General features: G+C 44.4%; 1 pseudogene; it reads right to left on the reverse strand.

The window, feature by feature from the left end:
• Positions 1-14,901: 14,901 nt before the first annotated feature.
• On the reverse strand, positions 14,902-20,292 carry LOC121572536 (annotated as a pseudogene).
• Positions 20,293-20,757: the final 465 nt, after the last annotated feature.

The following is a 20,757-nucleotide window of genomic DNA, read 5'->3' on the forward strand; positions in this document are numbered from 1 at the left end:
CTTGTTGTTTTGTAAGATGTAATAGATTCCTTGGATGCATTTGTTCAGACACACTAGTTCCCCTGCTGGTGAATAAGGTGTTAATACAAGCACAATAACACAGAACTAATGGGGGAAAGGCCATACAAGAACAACTTTTCTAACTTTGTAATTTCCAAGGCGTTTCATCGATGTGGCTATGTTCAGTATTGGGCCAATGTCATTTGTATAAGGCATGACATTACTCATCACTCGTGGGTCTTGTTCCTGTTTCAGGGCTGGTATCAACGCTGTGGTTAGGATGAATGTACCTAACCAAGTGAAGAGTAAGGATGAGGAAGAACATTGTGTGTAAACCTATGCAAGGAAGTGTTGTGCATTGTTCTCAATGAGATGTGACTACTGCCCTTGGGTTCTTCTCCACATCTTTTTCTGTCAGCTCACTCTGGTTTACCATACATTGTTGATCTGTTGATCTGGGGGAGAAAGAATCATAATGAGTAAACGTGTGTTCACTTAACTCATATTACATCCAATTACTTATGTTGAATCATGCAATCACGCATATTGAATTGACTTATATTGAATAAATATTGAATAATTCATATAGCATCATATTCTAAGTCTATTCAAACTACCAGGGATATTAAAACAATAATGTTTCTGTGTAGTGCAGTATGATTCTCACAGGTTGATACTGGATACTGTGTGTGTTTGCGTGCATGTAACCCAGGGGGATGTATCACAAAGCAGTATCTGAAGCTACCCTGCTGAAAAAAACAGCATAGACCAGCATACATTTTAATCTGGTCCATGCTTGTCCATGCTGGTCAATGCTGGTCAGATGCAGGTCAAGCTGGTCTGACCAGTATGGTCTAGCTGGTTCTGCTGGCCGACCAGCATGTTCTAGCAGGTTGTGCTGGCAGACGAGCATGGTCTAGATGGTCAAGCTTGTCTGACCAGCCTTTGTTGTGTTTTTGCTGGTGACCAGCCTTTGTTGTTTTCGCTGGTGACCAGCCTTCGTTGTGTTTTCAATGGTGACCAGCCTTCGTTGTGTTTTTGCTGGTGACCAGCCTTTGTTGTGTTTTTGCTGGTGACCAGCCTTTGTTATGTTTTTGCTGGTAACCTGCCTTCGTTGTGTTTTTGCTGAAAGACCAGCCTTCATTGTGTTTGCACTTACAGACCAACATTCATTGTATTTTTGCTGGTGACCAGCCTTCACTGTGTTTTGAACACTGGTGACCAGCATACGCTAAAGCAAAACCAGTACCAAGTTACATTACAATTGCTTGCAAAGTGATGTTTAATTCCTGTTGGAATCCAGACAAAGTGGATTCCTAAAATCTGCATTCAGAATGACTGCCAGAGTTAGAAAGATGAATAAATACATTTACATTTACATTTACGTCATTTAGCAGACGCTCTTATCCAGAGCGACTTACAAATTGTTGCATTCACCTTATAGCCAGTGGGATAACCACTTTACAATGTTTATTTTTATTTTTATTTTATTATTATTATTATTATTATTATTTTTTTTTTTTTTTTGGGGGGTTGGAGTAAAGAAGGGGGTAGAAGGATTACTTTATCCTATCCCAGGTATTCCTTAAAGAGGTGGGGTTTCAAATGTCTCCGGAAGCTCCCTCATCCACCTCTGGCGTCGTGAGGGAGCTTGTTCCACCATTGGGGTGCCAGAGCAGCGAACAGTTTTGACTGGGCTGAGCGGGAACTATGCTTCCGCAGAGGTAGGGAGCCAGCAGGCCAGAGGTGGATGAACGCAGTGCCCTCGTTTGGGTGTAGGGACTGATCAGAGCCTGAAGGTACGGAGGTGCCGTTCCCCTCACAGCTCCGTAGGCAAGCACCATGGTCTTGTAGCAGATGCGAGCTTCAACTGGAAGCCAGTGGAGTGTGCGGAGGAGCGGGGTGACGGAGAGAACTTGGGAAGGTTGAACACCAGACGGGCTGCGGCATTCTGGATGAGTTGTAGGGGTTTAATGGCACAGGCAGGGAGCCCAGCCAACTGCGAGTTGCAGTAATCCAGACGAGAGATGACAAGTGCCTGGATTAGGACCTGTGCCGCTTCCTGTGTAAGGCAGGGTCGTACTCTCCGAATGTTGTAGAGCATGAACCTACAGGATCGGGTCACCGCCTTGATGTTAGCGGAGAACGACAGGATGTTGTCCAGGGTCACGCCAAGGCTCTTCGCACTCTGGGAGGAGGACACAACGGAGTTGTCAACCGTGATGGCGAGGTCATGGAACAGGCAGTCCTTCCCCGGGAGGAAGAGCAGCTCCGTCTTGCCGAGGTTCAGCTTGAGGTGGTGATCCGTCATCCATACTGATATGTCTGCCAGACATGCAGAGATGCGATTCGCCACCTGGTTATCAGAAGGGGGAAAGGAGAAGATTAGTTGTGTGTCGTCAGCGTAGCAATGATAGGAGAGGCCATGTGAGGATATGACAGAGCCAAGTGACTTGGTGTATAGCGAGAATAGGAGAGGGCCTAGAACTGAGCCCTGGGGGACACCAGTGGTGAGAGCACGTGGTGCGGAGACAGCTTCTCGCCACGCCACATGGTAGGAGCGACCGGTCAGGTAGGACACAATCCAAGAGTGAGCAGCACCAGAGATGCCCAACTCGGAGAGGGTGGAGAGGAGGATCTGATGGTTCACAGTATCAAAGGCAGCGGATAGGTCTAGAAGGATAAGAGCAGAGGAGAGAGAGTTAGCTTTAGCAGTGCGGAGAGCCTCCATGACACAGAGAAGAGCAGTCTCAGTTGAATGACCAGTCTTGAAACCTGCCTGGTTTGGATCAAGAAGGTCATTCTGAGAGAGATAGCAGGAGAGTTGGCTAGAGACGACACGCTCAAGAGTTTTGGAGAGAAAAGAAAGAAGGGATACTGGTCTGTAGTTGTTGACATCGGAGGGATCGAGTGTAGGTTTATTGAGGAGGGGTGCAACTCTTGCTCTCTTGAAGACGGAAGGGACATGGCCAGTGGTCATGGATGAGTTGATGAGCGAGGTGAGGTAAGGGAGAAGGTCTCCGGAAATGGTCTGGAGAAGAGAGGAGGGGATAGGGTCAAGCGGGCAGGTTGTTGGGCGGCCGGCCGTCACAAGTCGCAAGATTTCATCTGAGAGAGAGGGGAGAAATAAGTCAAAACATAGGGTAGGGCAGTGTGAGCAGGACCAGCGGTGTCATTTGACTTAATAAATGAGGATCGGATGTCGTCAACCTTCTTTTCAAAATGGTTGACGAAGTCATCCACAGAGAGGGAGGAGGGAGGGGGGAGGAGGAGGAGGATTCAGCAGGGAGGAGAAGGTGGCAAAGAGCTTCCTAGGGTTAGAGGCAGAGGCTTGAAATTTAGAGTGGTAGAAAGTGGCTTTAGCAGCAGAAACAGAGGAAGAGAATGTAGAGAGGAGGGAGTGAAAAGATGACAGGTCCGCAGGGGAGTCTAGTTTTCTCCATTTCCGCTCGGCTGCCCGGAGCCCTCTTCTGTGAGCTCGCAATGAGTCGTCAAGCCACGGAGCAGGAGGGGGAGGACCGAGCCGGCCGGGAGGATAGGGGACATAGAGAGTCAAAAGATGCAGAAAGGGAGGAGAGGAGGGTTGAGGAGGCAGAATCAGGAGATCGGAGGGAGAAGGATTGAGCAGAGGGAAGAGATGATAGGATGGAAGAGGAGAGAGTAGCGGGAGAGAGAGAGCGAAGGTTGCGACGGCACATTACCATCTGAGTAGGGGTAGAGTGAGTAGTGTTGGAGGAGAGTGAGAGAGAAAAGGATACAAAGTAGTGGTCGGAGACTTGGAGTGGAGTTGCAGTGAGATTAGTAGAAGAACAGCATCTAGTAAAGATGAGGTCAAGCGTATTGCCTGCCTTGTGAGTAGGGGGACGGTGAGAGGGTGAGGTCAAAAGAGGAAAGGAGTGGAAAGAAGGAGGCAGAGAGAAATGAGTCAAAGGCAGACGTAGGGAGGTTAAAGTCACCCAGAACTGTGAGGGGTGAGCCATCCTCAGGAAAGGAACTTATCAAGGCGTCAAGCTCATTGATGAACTCTCCAAGGGAACCTGGAGGGCGATAAATGACTAGGATGTTAAGCTTGAATGGGCTAGTGACTGTGACAGCATGGAATTCAAATGAGGAGATAGACAGATGGGTCAGGAGAAAAAGAGGGAATGTCCATTTTGGAGAGATGAGGATTCCTGTGCCACCGCCGCGCTGACCAGATGCTCTCGGGGTATGCGAGAACACATGGTTAGACGAGGAAAGAGCAGTAGCAGTATCAGTGTTTTCTGTGGTTCCAGTGCTTTCTTCAATTCAAAGCTGCTTTCAAACAATGACCTCTACCGGACACCGTCCTTACAAATATATTTAGTTTTTTGTACAAAACTTTTCTTCTGACTAGTAGCTAAGCAGGTAGAGTAGGGAACTATGGAACGTTCAGGGGTATGAGGTCAAATCCTATTGAAAACACACTATTAAAAAAATGGTTTAATGTGAAACCAAACTTTCTGCTCTGTTGTTAAAATAATTTGTTTCATTTATAGATAATATACACATACACTAAAAGGAACCGACCAGTATCATGTGAGTTCCTATGTGTACCTCTGAAGGTTCCTTATGTGTACCTTTGACCTTTTTGTACCCCAGGGAACAACCATCTACGCTAACCTTACCCTAATTTTGATTGTGGATATACACTATATGGATATATAGGTGCTTTTTGGCAAACTCCAAGTGGACTGTCATGTGGTTTCTGTCTGGCCACTCTACCATAAAGGCCTGATTGGTGGTGTGCTGCAGAGATGGTTGTTCTTCTGGAAGGTTCTCCCATCTCCAGAGAGGAACTCTAGAGGTCTGTCAGAGTGACCATCAGGTTCTTGGTCATCCCCTGACCAAGGCCCTTCTCCCGATTGCTCAGTTTGGCCGGGGCGGCCAGTTCTAGTAAGAGTCTTGGTGGTTCCAAACTTCTTCTATTTAAGAATGATGGAGGCCACTGTGTTCTTGGGGACCTTCAATGCTGCAGACATTTTTTGGTACCCTTCCCCAGATCTGTGCCTCGATCCTGTCTCGGAGCTCTACGGACAACTCCTTCGACCTCATGGCTTGGTTTTTGCTCTGACATGCACTGTCAACTGTGGGACCTTATATAGACAGGTGTGTGCCTTTCCAAATCATGTCCAATTGATTGAATTTACCACAGGTGGAATCCAGTCAAGTTGTAGAAACATCTCAATGATGATCAATGGAAACAGGATTCACCTGAGCTCAATTTTGAGTCTCGTAGCAAAGGGTCTGAATACTTATGTAATTAATGTTTTTCTGTTTATTCTTTTTAATGCATTTGCAATCATTTCTATAAACCAGTTTTCACTTCGTCATTATGGGGTATTGTGTGTAGATAGCTGAGGAACAACAAATATTTAATCAATTTTGGAATAAGGCTGTAACGTATCAAAATGTGGAAAAAGTCAAGGGGTCTAAATACTTTCCAAAGGCACTGTGTGTATTCTTGCCATTAAATCTATGGCCAGTCTCAATCATACCCACATACCTGGTGGCATAGCAGGACATTCAGGTCATTAGTAACCAAAAGTTTGTGAGTTCAAATCCCAAGTGAGGTATTGTCTCAAGTAATCAGCAGCATACTGTCCTTTTATAGCAATAACACCTTCATTCACATGTAAAAGTCAGTAACTTGTTGTTGTTTACCTTTCTTTTACTGCAACCAGTAGCCTGTAGTGTCCCATACAGTAAATTATATTTTTAACAGTGTAGCATTTCATGGCATTAAAGGAAATCATGGTGGAGAGGGAAAGAACAGGATGTTTCTTCATAACATTCACAGCAGTACAGAACCCTTCCTGATATGCAACAAAAATTTATGGTTACACACATCACCCTCAACCCTGACAAAGAACCACCCAACAACCTTTTTTTTAAGAGTGTATGCTGGTAAATACATTTTTTAAGAATACTGGTAAATACATCAAATGAGACCATTGTACATGGGCCTTGAATTATTAAATATATATATATTTTTTCTTCTCAAGAACAAAGGAGAGTTTTCAAAAAATATTGGAAGGCACAGAAAGTCACTGTGGGCCATGCAATATTCATGTATAATTTACTCTGGGCCTTGCCCTTGCATCAATGAGAGAAATTACACTTTTTGTCTCCTGCCAATACTTTGAAATTTGTGAGCCATCAGCTGCAAGCACCATCTTTCCCCAGAAAGTGACAGGGTCACAGTCATCAGCCTGCTCCTTCAAAGCCACATTTTCTTGCAGCTCAATCAACTCCATTTGCAGTGATGCGACATCTACCCATCTGAAGATCTGTTTTTCTTCCTCTGACAACTTTGTCACATTTATGACCAAGAAGGTTCTGGATGAGCAGCAGCAGTTCTCTTCCAACAGTGAAGTCATCAAGCTGGGCATTATCAGTGTTTTCTTTTGAATCATCCACAGCTAATGAAATGAATGGTGCATTTTGAGTGGCCTCATCAAGTTGTTAAGTCAAAACTTCAGCTAACTTATCAGTTCTCATTGCTGTGGAATCTAACAGTGGGATCAGTTTTATATTTTCCCTTCAAGCAAGGTGTCAGGAACACCACACATGCAATAATTTACCATCTCAGTGTCAGAAAAAGTTGAGCGTTTTCCCAAAACCCAAGCTATCTGCAGTGAACACTCCATTGCACGTTGTTTGGCTGTCAGGGAATTTACAAGAACTTTGGTGGATCTGGGATTTGACTTGGTTAAGCTTGTTTGTTCTCGCCTCCAGTGGACACGTCTGATCCAAATGACTACGATTCAAATCAAATCAAATCAAATGTTATTGGCCACATGCGCCGAATACAACAGGTGTAGACATTACAGTGAAATGCTTACTTATAGCCCTTAACCAACAGTGCATTTATTTTTTAATAAGAAAGTAAAATAAAACAACAACTAAAAAGTGTTGAGAAAAAAAGAGCAGAAGTAAAATAAAATAACGGTACCGGTGCAGAGTCAATGTGCGGTGGCACCGGCTAGTTGAGGTAGTTGAAGTAATATGTACATGTGGGTAGAGTTAAAGTGACTAAGCATAAATAATTAACAGAGTAGCAGCAGCGTAAAAAGATGGGGTCGGGGGTGGGGGTGGGGGGGCAGTGCAAATAGTCCGGGTAGCCATGATTAGCTGTTCAGGAGTCTTATGGCTTGTGGGTAGAAGCTGTTGAGAAGTCTTTTGGACCTAGACTTGGCACTCCGGTACCGCTTGTCGTGCAGTAGCAGAGAGAACAGTCTATGACTAGGGTGGCTGGAGTCTTTGACAATTTTGAGGGCCTTCCTCTGACACCGCCTGGTATAGAGGTCCTGGATGGCAGGAAGCTTGTCCCCAGTGATGTACTGGGCCGTACGAACTACCATCTGTATTGCCTTGCGGTCGGAGGCCGTGCAGTTGCCATACCAGGAGGTGATGCAACCAGTCAGGATGCTCTCGATGGTGCAGCTGTATAATTTTTTTGAGGATCTGAGGACCCATGCCAAATCTTTTCAGTCTTCTGAGGGGGAATAGGCTATGTTGTGCCCTCTTCACGACTGTCTTGGTGTGTTTGGACCATGATAGTTTGTTGGTGATGTGGACACCAAGGAACTTGAAGCTCTCAACCTGTTCCACTACAGCCCAGTCGATGAGAATGGGGGCGTGCTCAGTCCTATTTTTTTCCCTGTAGTCCACAATCTTCTCCTTGGTCTTGGTCACGTTGAGGGAGAGGTTGTTATCCTGGCACCACACGGCCAGGTCTCTGACCTCCTCCCTATAGGCTGTCTCATCGTTGTCGGTGATCAGGCTGTTGTGTCGTCGGCAAACTTAATGATGGTGTTGGAGTCGTGCCTGGCCATGCAGTCATGGGTGAACAGGGAGTACAGGAGGGGACTGAGCACGCACCCCTGAGGGGCCCCCGTGTTGAGGATCAGTGTGGCAGATGTGTTGTTACCTACCCTTACCACCTGGGGGGCGGCCCGTCAGGAAGTCCAGGATCCAGTTGCAGAGGGAGGTGTTTAGTTCCAGGATCCTTAGCTTAGTGATGAGCTTTGAGGGCACTATGGTGTTGAATGCTGAGCTGTAGTCAATGAATAGCATTCTCACGTAGGTGTTCCTCTTGTCCAGGTGGGAAAGGGCAGTGTGGAGTGCAATAGAGATTGCATCATCTGTGGATCTGTTGGGGCGGTATGCAAATTGGAGTGGGTCTAGGGTTTCTGGGATAATGGTGTTGATGTGAGCCATGACCAGCCTTTCAAAGCACTTCATGGCTACAGACGTCAGTGCTATGGGTCGGTAGTCATTTTGGCAGGTTATCTTAGTGTCCTTGGGCACGGGGACTATGGTGGTCTGCTTGAAACATGTTGGTATTACAGACTCAGTCAGGGATATGTTGAAAATGTCAGTGAAGACACTTGCCAGTTGGTCAGCACATGCTCGGAGTACACGTCCTGGTAATCCGTCTGGCCCTGCGACCATGTGAATGTTGACCTGCTTAAGTCTTACTCACATTGGCTACGGAGAGCGTGATCACATAGTCATCCAGAACAGCTGGTGCTCTCATGCATGCTTCAGTGTTGCTTGCCTTGAAGCGAGCATAGAAGTGGTTTAGCTCGTCTGGAAGTCTTGTGTCACTGAGCAGCTCGCGGCTGTGCTTCCCTTTGTAGTCTGTAATAGTTTTCAAACCCTGCCACATCCGACGAGCATCAGAGCCGGTGTAGTACGATTCAATCTTAGTCCTGTATTGACTCTTTGCCTGTTTGATGGTTCGTCGGAGGGCATAGCGGGATTTCTTATAAGCGTCCGGGTTAGAGTCCCGCTCCTTGAAAGCGGCAGCTCTACCCTTTAGCTCAGTGCGGATGTTGCCTGTAATCCATGGCTTCTGGTTGGGGTATGTATGTACGGTCACTGTGGGGACGACGTCATCAATGCACATATTGATGAAGCAGTGACTGATGTGGTGTACTCCTCAATGCTATCTGAAGAATCCCGGAACATGTTCCAGTCTGTGCTAGCAAAACAGTCCTGTAGCTTAGCATCTGCGTCATCTGACCACTTTTTTATTAACCGAGTCACTGGTGCTTCCTGCTTTAGTTTTTGCTTAGAAGCAGGAATCAGGAGGATAGAGTTATGGTCAGATTTGCCAAATGGAGGGCGAGGGAGAGCTTTTGTATGCATCTCTGTGTGTGGAGTAAAGGTGGTCTAGAGTTTATTTTCCTCTGGTTGCACGTTTAACATGCTGGTAGAAATTAGGTAGAACGGATTTAAGTTTCCCTGCATTAAACTCCCTGCCTCTGGATGAAGGAGCGCTGCCTCTGGATGAGCATTTTCCTGTTCACTTATGGCCTTATACAGCTCATTCAGTGCAATCTTAATGCCAGCATTGGTTTGTGGTGGTAAATAGACAGCTATGAAAAATATAGATGAAAACTCTCTTGGTAAATAGTGTGGTCTACAGCTTATCATAAGATACTCTACCTCAGGCGAGCAAAACCTCGAAACGTCCTTAGTATTTGATTTTGTGCACCAGCTGTTGTTTACAAATATACACATCTTGTCTTACCGGAGTCAGCCGTTCTATCCTGCCAATGTAGCGTATAGCCCGCTAGCTGTATGTTGTCCATGTCGTCGTTCAGCCACGACTCGGTGAAACATAAGATATTACAGTTTTTAATGTCCCGTTAGTAGGACAGTCTTGATCGGAGCTCATCCAGTTTATTATCCAATGATTGCACGTCGGATCCTTACAAGGAACCCCGACCTACGTCCCCTATATCTCAGTCTCTTCTTCATGCAAATTATGGGGATTTGGGCCTTGACTCGTTAAGGAAAACATCTTCGTCCAGTACGAGGTGAGTAATCGCTGTTCTGATATCCAGAAGCTCTTTTCGGTCATAAGAGACGGTGGCAGAAACATTATGTACAGAATAAATTACAAATAACGCGGAAAAACACACATAATAGTACAACTGGTTAGAGGGCTGTAAAACGGCAGCCATCTTCTCCGGCACCATTTGGTGTCAAAATGGCGTTTAATATTGCCACTTTTCACGAGGACTATGGACTTGCTGCATATCAGGCACATTGGTTTTGAACGCATACTTTTCTGTCCACTCGTCTTTGAATATACGGTTTTCAGCGTTAACTTGTCTTTTTTTGAACAAGCCATATTAATAAAGATACTGATAACTAAGCTCTTTCTTTTATCTGTGATATTAACACTTGAACCGCGGTCAAATCTTTGTTTCTTTCTGCCTGCTTGTCCAGAGGTTCCGCAGAGGATATTTGCATTTATGTGATTGGGTAAGACGCGGCCTCTTGTATTTGCATATAACCACGCGATTGGATTAGACAGGGAACTAGTAGAGGTGGGGGGTTGCTTCGAGAGAGAGAGAGAGAGAGAGAGAGAGAGAGAGAGAGAGAGAGAGAGAGAGAGAGAGAGAGAGAGAGAGAGAGAGAGAGAGAGAGAGAGAGAGAGAGAGAGAGAGAGAGAGAGAGAGAGAGAGAGAGAGAGAGAGAGAGAGAGAGAGAGAGAAAGAGAAAGAGAAAGAGAAAGAGAAAGAGAGGTTGCTGAGTTAGAGAAACCACCGCGCCCGGTTGATTTTTGAAAGCTGTCTTAAAAATAATTTATTCACTTTGATATAACTAAATGCAATGTTGTTTGGTCCGTATTGACCCTTCTCTGGGTCCGGACCTGGACAGCGGTCCGAAAGTTGAGTTTGGTTGATCTAGCTGGTCGACAAAACCACACCCATCATTATCATATTTCCCAGCATGCTCTATTGCAGTTTGATTTCTTAAAAATGGTTTGTTTCAATATCTATGCTTTTGCATGTACATTGACTGATTATTTAATAAATTCATTCATTTTATGCCACACAAAGATAAATAACATAGTTTTTTCTAAACTAATCCAATCTGTTAGTTGGATTTATTGCACCGTTACTGAAATGGTTGTTCCCATTTAGTTGGTTTAGGTAGGCTCATTAGTCATCCTTCTGATCCTGACAGTCAATCTGAATGTAGATTGTTGGTGAATAAATGTCCCAATTGTTAGCTAGCCCCACTCAGGTTGGATTGTAATAGGAAGTAAACATCACTTTGCAAGCCAACATAATGTAAAATGGTGCAGGTTGTGTGGGTGACCAGTGTCCAAAACACCATAAAGGTTGATCACCAGCAAAACCACAACAAAGGCTGACCACCAGAGAAAACACAATGAAGGCTGGTCACTAGCCTATGCTGGTCTATGCTGTTTTTTCTCAGCAGGTTACAGTACAGTATATCTGTATCTGTTTGTGACATTCCCCTCAGGTCTTGATGTGCGTGGTGTGTCCATGCAGCAGACTAATGAAAATCATTCCTGCATGGCTCGTCTTGGCCCTAAAGCTGATCTGGGTACAGGTCATCCGAGTAGAGATATGTGTTCATATCGTTCCATAATTACAGTTCCTCTTGTTGTCCTGCTGCTGATGTACTCATCTTTGTATTTTATTAAATTGATATGACGTGACTGAAAGACAGGATGTGTCTCTTTTTCATTTGAATGCCTGTGCTTTATTTTAATGCCATGTAGAGATTCAGCTGGGGGTGTTCAGCTCATCAGTTCTCCCCATTGATCAATATCTCTATTAAAACAAGTTTAGCTTTATCCTTAACCCTATCAGTGAAAATGTGAAAAGTTATCGAATAGAGATGAAGCAAGGTTTATTCAAACAACAATCACAAAAGTTGATAATGGTCAACCCTTAAGTGAAAAGCGCGTTGAAGATGAGCAGTTCCATTCTAGCCTTACGTGTAATATAGAACAAATTTGACCTCTAGACAAGTTCAGTAAGCTCATTTATTTTACCCTACATCCAAGAACAAAAGAAAGCACAAATCTTAACTCAAATTCTAAGACTGATCTATAATAACATGTAATAATATTTAAAGGTTATCAGAATGAGAAATTAATGCTTATAAACTGAGGAACTGACTTCTGTGAAGTGACAGCTGGTTTGGCCTCATTGTACCGTTGTTGCACAGCAGTGTTTCTGTTGCACTATTTCCTAGTAGTTTACTGGGCTCTTCTGGTTAATGATGAGACTGGAGAAAGGTGTGGCTGCTGATCTGGACCATTAACTAATCTCTGGCGCATCCTTTAGAACTCTGAGCCAGGGCTTTTGCTAGTTGTACCTGTGTTGACTTTGGGCAGAGTTTAATTATCTTTAGAGTTGCCAACGGCTCCCGTTTTGAGTTTGGGTGTAGTCGTCTTGTCTTGCTTGAGTGTAATGCGCTCCATATCAGGGATACTGCCAACCCTACCTGATTTGAGTTTAAGAGTGGATCTGACCCACTCCTTTAACACAATCGCTTTGCGTTCCTCACAGGCTTTCCTATAGTTAATGTAGTGACCTAAGCCATTGCTGACACTCTCTATGACACCCTGTGCTATGGCTCTGAAGTTACGAGACTGCTCTTCTTTCTTCTCGCGCTTGGCCTCCTCCTTCTCTCTCAGGCTCTGTATCTCCTCCTTCATGGCTGCCTCTTTCTCTGTGAAGCCCTTAGCCATCAGCTTTTCCTGCTCATGGAGCTTGCTATCTAGCACACTCTCCAACTCCTGTTGCTTCTCCTTTGCCTCCTGGACCATCTTAGCCTAGAATCACAGAGTGACAACATAAGAAGCGGGGGGGGACGTCTTGGGTGGTTGAGGGGCAGCTGTCGGGGGATCTTGGAGGGTTGTTGGCCTGGCGGTTGGGAGATTGGGACAGTGGCCGATAGGTCGCTGGTTCGGGTCCCCATTTTGACTTGGTGGGAGATCTGTCGACGTTCCCTTGGGCAGGGCGTTGACCCTGGTTGATTTTGTGGGTCGCTGTGGATGGGAGTCTGGTAGATGACTGAATGTAATGTAATGTTGAGCGGCTTCACTGCAGATAGATTGTATGTTTTAATATTCAATAAAAAAAATATAACAAAAAGATAAGCGTCAGGCAACGAAGGCATAAATGGGGTTTTCCAGATGCGAGTCAGTAACAGACTACTATTACTTACATAAACACTAACAGATTCAAAGTGAATTCAAAACAATGTATAAATTTATATATGCATTTTATATACAACTACATAGATTGGTTATGTTTTCAAAAGATATAATATCCAAATGAATTATATTTTGATTCAATAGACAACGTTCTCAAAGAATATAAGACAAAAAGTATACTGAACAAAAATATGAACGCAATGTAACGCCATGTAAAGTGTTGGTCCCATATTTCATAAGCTGAATTAAAAGATCCCAGAAATTTTCCATATGCACAAAAAAGTGTTTTTCTCTCAAATTATGTGCACAAATGTGTTTACATCCCTGTTAGTGAGCATTTCTCCTTTGCCAAGATAATCAATCCACCTAACAGGTGTGGCATATCAAGAAGCCGATTAAACAGCATGATCATTACAGAGATGCACCTTGTGCTGGGGACAATAAAATGGCCACTCTAAAATGTGCAGTTTTGTCAAACAACACAATGCCACAGATGTCTCAAGTTGAGGCAGCGTGCAAATGGCCTGCTGACTGCAGGAATGTCCACCAGAGCGGTTGCCAGATAATTATATGTTAATTTCTCTACCATAAGCCGCCTCCAATGCCGTTTTAGGAGAATTTGGCAGTACGTCTAACCGGCCTCAATACTGCAGACCACGTTTAACCACACCAGCCCAGGACCTCCACATCGTCTAAGACCAGCCACCCGGACAGCTGATGAAACTGTGGGTTTGCACAACCGAAGACTTTCTGCACACTGTGCACACTGTCTCAGGGAAGCTCTTGTGCGTGCTTGTCGTCTTCAACAGGGTCTTGACCTGACTGCAGTTTGGCGTCGTAACCTACTTCAGTGAGCAAATACTTACCTTTGATGGCCACTGACATGCTGGAGAAGTGTGCTCTTCACAGATGAATCCCAGTTTCAACTGTACAGGGCAGACAGCATTTATGGCGTCGTGTCGGCGAGCGTTTTGCTGATGTCAACGTTGTGAACAGAGTGCCCCATGGTGGAAGTGGGGTTATGGTATGGGCTGGCATAAGCTACTGACAACAAATACAATTGCATTTTATCGATGACAAGATCCTGAGGCCCATTGTCGTGCAATTCATCCCCCGCCATCACCTCATGTTTCAGCATGATAATACACGGCCCTATGTCGCAAGGATCTGTACACATTTCTTGGAAGCTGAAAATGTCCCAGTTCTTCCATGGCCTGCATACTCACCAGACATGTCACCCATTGAGCATGTTAGGGATGCTCTGGATCGACGTGTACGACAGCATGTTCCAGTTCCCGCAAATATCCAGCAACTTCGCACAGCCATTGAAGAGGAGTGGGACAACATTCCACAGGCCACAATCAACGGCCTGATCAACTCTATGCGAAGGAGATGTGTTATGCTGCATGAGGCAAACGGTGGTCACACCAGATACTGACTGGTTTTCTGATCCACGCCCCTACCTTTTCTTCAAGGTATATGTGGCCAACAGATGCATATCTGTATTTCCAGTTATGTTAAATCCATAGATTAGGAACTAATGAATTTATTTCAGTTGGTTGATTTCCTTATATGAACTGTAACTCAATAAAATCTTTGAAATTGTTGCATGTTGAGTTTATATTTTTGTTCAGTGTATATTACGATTAAAGAAAATTATTCGTTATAGTCTTGACATTTTTTTATTAAAGCGCTATACTAGTACAGTGATAATTTCACCAAAATCTGTTTATACATATACTGTATAAGAAAAATAATACATCACTATTGCTTGCATACAAAGCTTTGACTGATTCTAAGCATGGCTATCAACTTGACTTTTCGCTTTACATTGCTAGATAAAGCTAGCAAATGTGTATATGCTCAAGTAATACACAATGTATCTACTTCATAAAAGCTCTCTTCATGAGCTTTTATTGAAAGAAAGTGTTGGCAACGTCCATTCCAAATCGAAGAGATTGTAGACTCAAGGAAACCACCTCCTTCCTTCTCAGGTTTGTTGCTCTTCTTGAACTCCTCTATCTCCTGTCTCATTAAGTCAGCCTTCTCCTTTTGGCCCTTCTCCAGCAGATCCTTCTGCTCCTGCATCTTGCACTCCAAGGCCCTGTGGAAGTCCCGGTCCTGTTGCTTCATCTCCTCCTTCATCTTCTCTTCCATCTGCTTCAACATCTCGTCTTTGCTTCTGCGATTGTCTTCCATGGTGTGCTCCATCTCCGCCCGTTTCTCTTCAGCAGCCTTCTTCTCTTGCTCCAGCACAGCTGATCTCTCCTTCTCCTCTGCAAGGTCCAAAGGAAGAGTTGAGGTAGGAAAATACTCTAGCTTCTAGACCAATCATGTTCTCTCTCATATTTACGCAACAGACAGCCCCTGATCTTTTCCAAGTTCTGGAGTAGGCCATAAGTTTTAGGTTAAACTTTAGACCGCTGTGGTGTCTAAATAATAATGCTAATTTTGCTGTGAGAACAAGGAGTCCGCTTACACTGTACTTTGATTATAAAGGTTTATTTATATCACAAGATTTCAGCGTAAGTTTAGAGACATCTGCAGGCATCTGGAGAACAACGACCCAAAATAATATGTTGTTCTGTCCTCCTTTGTCCCCACCAAGTATTTATAATCTTTACCATGATATGGGTGGTTTCCCCTAGAGACCAATCCCATGACTCCACACAACAGACTTCCTCTGTTTTATGGGGTGCCCCTATAAAACTGCTCCCCAGATGCTTCCCTAAGCTGAATCAACATCCTCAAAGATACCATTTGCAAACCTTAGCAAAGTCATAAATTCCTTAGACACCACACCGCATACGTACTCTTTCAAACATCCCAGATCTATGTTGACTTAGATGGATGGAATTATTCTCTAGACTCTTCTCCCTCAGGAATTGCTCAAGAATATCCTCAGCCTGCAGAAAACACCCCCAAAGGCTACATGTTTAATCATTGTTTGATGTTTCTGGTATGATGCTGTAGAATGCCTAAAAATAGATTATGGAAGCTACTGTAAATCATAACATAACAGTAATATTAGAGGTTGATAGAAAGAACAGCAAGTCATCTACAACACAGAAACTGAGTGGATCGGCCTGAAAGATGAGAACAGCTCCAGTGTTCAATATGGAATTTTGATGAATGTTTCAGCCCTAGCAAGGATTCAGTTCAAAGCTCTTACCCCAACTCCTTTTGCGGGCTCGGCCCGTACCGTGCCACCATGTTGTCATGGTGATTGCAGTAAAGGTCATATCCTCCAGGTGTAGCGTAGATCCCCTCCTTAATCTTCTGGGCCATCGGAACAGACAGCTTCTCCAGAAGGGCCGCACACTTCTTCTCTGAGGCATCCTCATTCGGGATGAGAAGGTCAGCGTAGTGCTTTGCAATGGCCACCTGCAAGAGTCAATACTTTTTTAGGGAAGGACTTGTAAAACGTGGTCCTTGACAGAGTTAAGAACTAAGTCAATGTTTGTACCAGGCACAGATTTCAAATGAAGACCCTTACCGCTAACGCTTTCAAGAAATCCAAATTTTTGTCTTTGAAGGATCGGTTCATGAACGATTATGTGGCCTGGTGGTCTGGGCGGAGGTGATGACTTGAAATCTGACCCATGTCCACTGGGAATAAGGCCTTTACCTCCTAAATGCCCCTCTCGTACACCGCCAGGCCCTCATCCACAGCAGCCCGGTTCTCAATTTGAGCCATGGCCAGCACCGCATTCTCCAGACATGGCACAGAGCCTTTGGCTATGGTCTCCACATAGGTGTTAACCAAGTGGCCAAGCACTGCAATCAGATAGAGGCGGGAAGAAAATATAAGTGTATACATTTGGTGGGACAATAACATAGGCTACATTCAATACATCTGTGCAGAATCTTCAGATATTTGACTTACTTCTCCCGGTTACTTTGTGGCCCCCTTTGACAGTTTTTGTACGGCTCTCCTGGAAAATGAAGTGGCAAAAAGTATCTGCAACCCTTTCGGAAGCTTCCACAGAGGTCAGCCTCATCCATGGAATCCAGGCGGGGCATGTTGGCAGGGGTTGTAGGGGTGGGGAATACAAAGCACTTGCGCGAGGGGAAGTAGTTCCGGATGCACTCTCGTGGGAGGTTGTACATCAGGTTATTTTTACCCCCACCTGAATGATAGTCAGCATTCATCATTATGGTAGACATTACTCAATTTTTATGGTTGGTTTCGCAGAGACAGATTAGGCCTTATCCTGGGCTGGACAAAAAAGTGTGTTCAATGGAGAATCTCGTCTGGGAGGCCTAATCTGTGTCTGGGAGGCCGGCCTTTAAAGTTCACCATCCAAACACACAGTCATTAACAGACAAGCATATCAAGAGATATGCTTCAATTAACATAAGGTAGAATAATTTGTGACCAATAAACAAACCGGATAAAATAATGTAATTTACTTTATGAGTCTGTTTGATTATGAGTGTAATCCGACAATACATTTTCATAGGAATGATTTAATAGGTAATTTAGCAAGCGTTAGAGCCAATATCAATCTTCTTGTTTTTCAACACCCATGTTCTTTGTGAGATAATGATTATTCCAACTGTATAACTGTTCATGGTGCACTATTCAATGGAGAGACATTGTGCACAGTTGATCATTGGGGTGGTGGCTAGTGCTAATGTCACCTTTTCTGAGTTCCAGGGAATGCTCCAGATACCCATCTTCGGTGACGTTTCTGCCATCGATCTCGAGTAGTAGAGTGAAATCTCTGATTGCCCACACAAAATTAGGAAAGAACTGCACAAACTGGGTGTCCCCTCCTTCCTCCTCATCGTGAGAGGATGAAGCTGCACTGGAAGAATTCACCTTGATCCGCTCTGTCAGCTCACCCACATATCTTTAGAGCCGGTTGAGGATTGACTGATAAAAGCTACAAAAGGTCTAAAAAAAACTATGTGCGTCCGCATTGTCATGTGCCTGCTACAGTTGTACAAGGACTTGCTGTACAACAGTTATAGCAAATAAGTTTCAGTTTCTTTTTGAATGGACTGTGTCCACATGCACTGAGTGACCCCTAAGGGAATGGATCCAACAAAGTACAGTATGTTCCAACATTCTGCAAACACGTAATTAACGCTGTCAGTAACACAATGTGTTGCTCTGGGTCTATAAGGACATATTGCTCAGCGTCCAATAGATATACAAACATACAGCACTTTCACTTTCAATATGAGAGGGACTTCCAAGAAATGGCCCGGTTGGGGGAAATATCCCCCACACATGACATGTACACCTATTAAAGTCAATAGGAGAGAAAACAGGGGAGGATTGCCATGGGGAAATTGATTTAGGTTTAAAGGATACTGGAGGTTCTCCACGGCTTGATTGTCGATGGTCCCTCGACTGTTGTAGACCAGAGTACTGCTTAACAGAATGGCCAGGGAGAAGATCCAGGCATCATTCTTAGAATCCCCCTGAAACAAGTATGACAACAGCAACATGTATTGGTGATCTGGCTAAATGAAATGAAATCATTTACAATACACTATATATACAAAAGTGTGTGGACACCCCTTCAAATTAGTGGGTTCGGCTATTTCAGTCACACCCGTTGCTGACAGGTGTATAAAATCGAGCACACAGCCATGCAATCTCCATAGACAAACATTGGCAGAAGAATGGCCTTACTGAAGAGCTCAGTGACTTTCAACGTGGCACCATCATAGGATGCCACCTTTCCAACAAGTCAGTTCGTCAAATTTCTGCCCTGCTAGAGCTGCTCCGGTGAACTGTAAGTGCTGTTGTTGTGAAGTGGAAACGTCTAGGAGCAACAATGCAATGGCTCAGCCGCGTAATGGTAGGCCACACAAGCTCAAAGAACGGGACTGGCGAGTGCTGAAGAGCGTAGCGCATAAAAATCGTCTGTACTCGGGTGCAACACTCACTACCGAGTTCCAAACTGCCTCTGGAAACATCAGCACAAGTACTGTTCATCGGCAGGTTCATGAAATGGGTTTCCAGCAGTCGCACACAAGCCTAAGATCACCATGCGCAATGCCAAGCGTCGGCTGGAGTGGTGTAAAGCTCACCGCCATTGGACTCTGGAGCAGTGGAAAAGGCGTTCTCTGGCTTTACCATCTGGCAGTCCGACAGGACGGATCTGGGTTTGGCGGATGCCAGGAGAACACTACCTGCCCGAATGCATAGTGCCAACTGGAAAGTTTGGTGGAGGAGGAATAATGGTCTGGGGCTGTTTTTCATGGTTTGGGCTAGGCCCCTTAATTCCAGTGAAGGGAAATATTACAGCATTCAATTATATTCTAGAAGATTCTGTGCTTCCAACATTGTGGCAACAGTTTGGGAAGGCCCTTCCCTGTTTCAGCATGACAATACCACCGTGCACAAAGCGAGGTCCATACAGAAATGGTTTGTCGAGATATGTGTGGAAGAACTTGACTGGCCTGCACAGAGCCCGGACCTCAACCCCATCGAACACCTTTGGGATGAATTGGAACACCGACTGCGAGCCAGGCCTAATCACCCAACATCAGTGCCCGACCTCACTAATGCTCTTGTGGCTGAATATAAGCAAGTCCCTGCAGTAATGTTCCAACATCTAGTGGAAAGCCTTCCCAGAAGAGTGGAAGCTGTTATAGCAGCAAAGGGGGGACAAACTTCATATTAATACCCATGATTTTGGAATTAGATGTTCGACAAGCAGGTGTCCACATACCTTTGGTCATGTAGTGTATGTGTGTTTAGATATTTGTTCACTGTGCTGGATTATTAATGTGGATTGTAAAGAGAGTGAACTTTGACCTCCCACATTCTCCAAGTCCCTCAGCCCCTCTGTATCCAGCAGCACCAGGGTGTGATCTCTTTTTTCAGGATGAAGCACACACCACATCCAGATTACCTTAGTCTTGGATTGGATGGTGGCTCCCAGGGCAAAACCTAAATCATTATTTCAAAGCCCGCTTTGAGACGAAAAAAATGGAATACATTTTTTCTTCTTAAACAAATGTACTGATGCAAAAAATATTTTCAATAAACTGGGAATTGACTATTGAGGCACTGATAATGACCAAACCAGTTTGTGAACTCGGATATGTCTCTCAGCATCAGTCAGTCTCTTGGTCTCACCTTTTCTCTTCCCAGCCAGCTTGTTCATGAGGTAGGACTTGCCGGTGCGTTACAGCCCGAACACCGCCACCACTACGACTTGCTGGTTCAGTCCCATCAGGTACTTGATGGCACCAGGAACTACATGAAGCTCGCCGTCTGCGTTTTCGGCCAGGCACATTGGGGAATCCATGGTCAAGTGGCTTCACAGGATGATTAGCCTACAGCTCCCTGAAATATTAAATCTATAATAAAATGATTAATTAAATATAGTTCAGGTGAATTATGTGCATATTATATAGCCTAGGACTACTGCATAGGTTATGTAAAAAATATTAAGCTGAGCCATATGCATACAAAATTAAAAGTGAACTCAAAATATTGTCCAATGTCAGCTTCAATTTCATTATGAAATTCGTCTTCAAACATTTAACCGTTTTCCTGCTATGGAAAAGGATTCGTTGATTGTAGCATAGTCACATTAACGACCCGCTCCAAACCAACTGTAAAATGAAAGTTGGACGACTCGCTGTAGAGTACCTTTTCAGGGGGGTTTCCACTAGTTACAACAACCACAAAGTCAAAATTGTTTATAATAATAAACATTCATGAAAATAAAAATGTGATTTGTCTTAATTTAAAGGTTAGGGTTAGGCAT

The sequence above is a fragment of the Coregonus clupeaformis genome, chromosome 29 (genome assembly GCF_020615455.1).
Source record: "Coregonus clupeaformis isolate EN_2021a chromosome 29, ASM2061545v1, whole genome shotgun sequence".
NCBI classification, from domain to species: domain Eukaryota; kingdom Metazoa; phylum Chordata; class Actinopteri; order Salmoniformes; family Salmonidae; genus Coregonus; species Coregonus clupeaformis.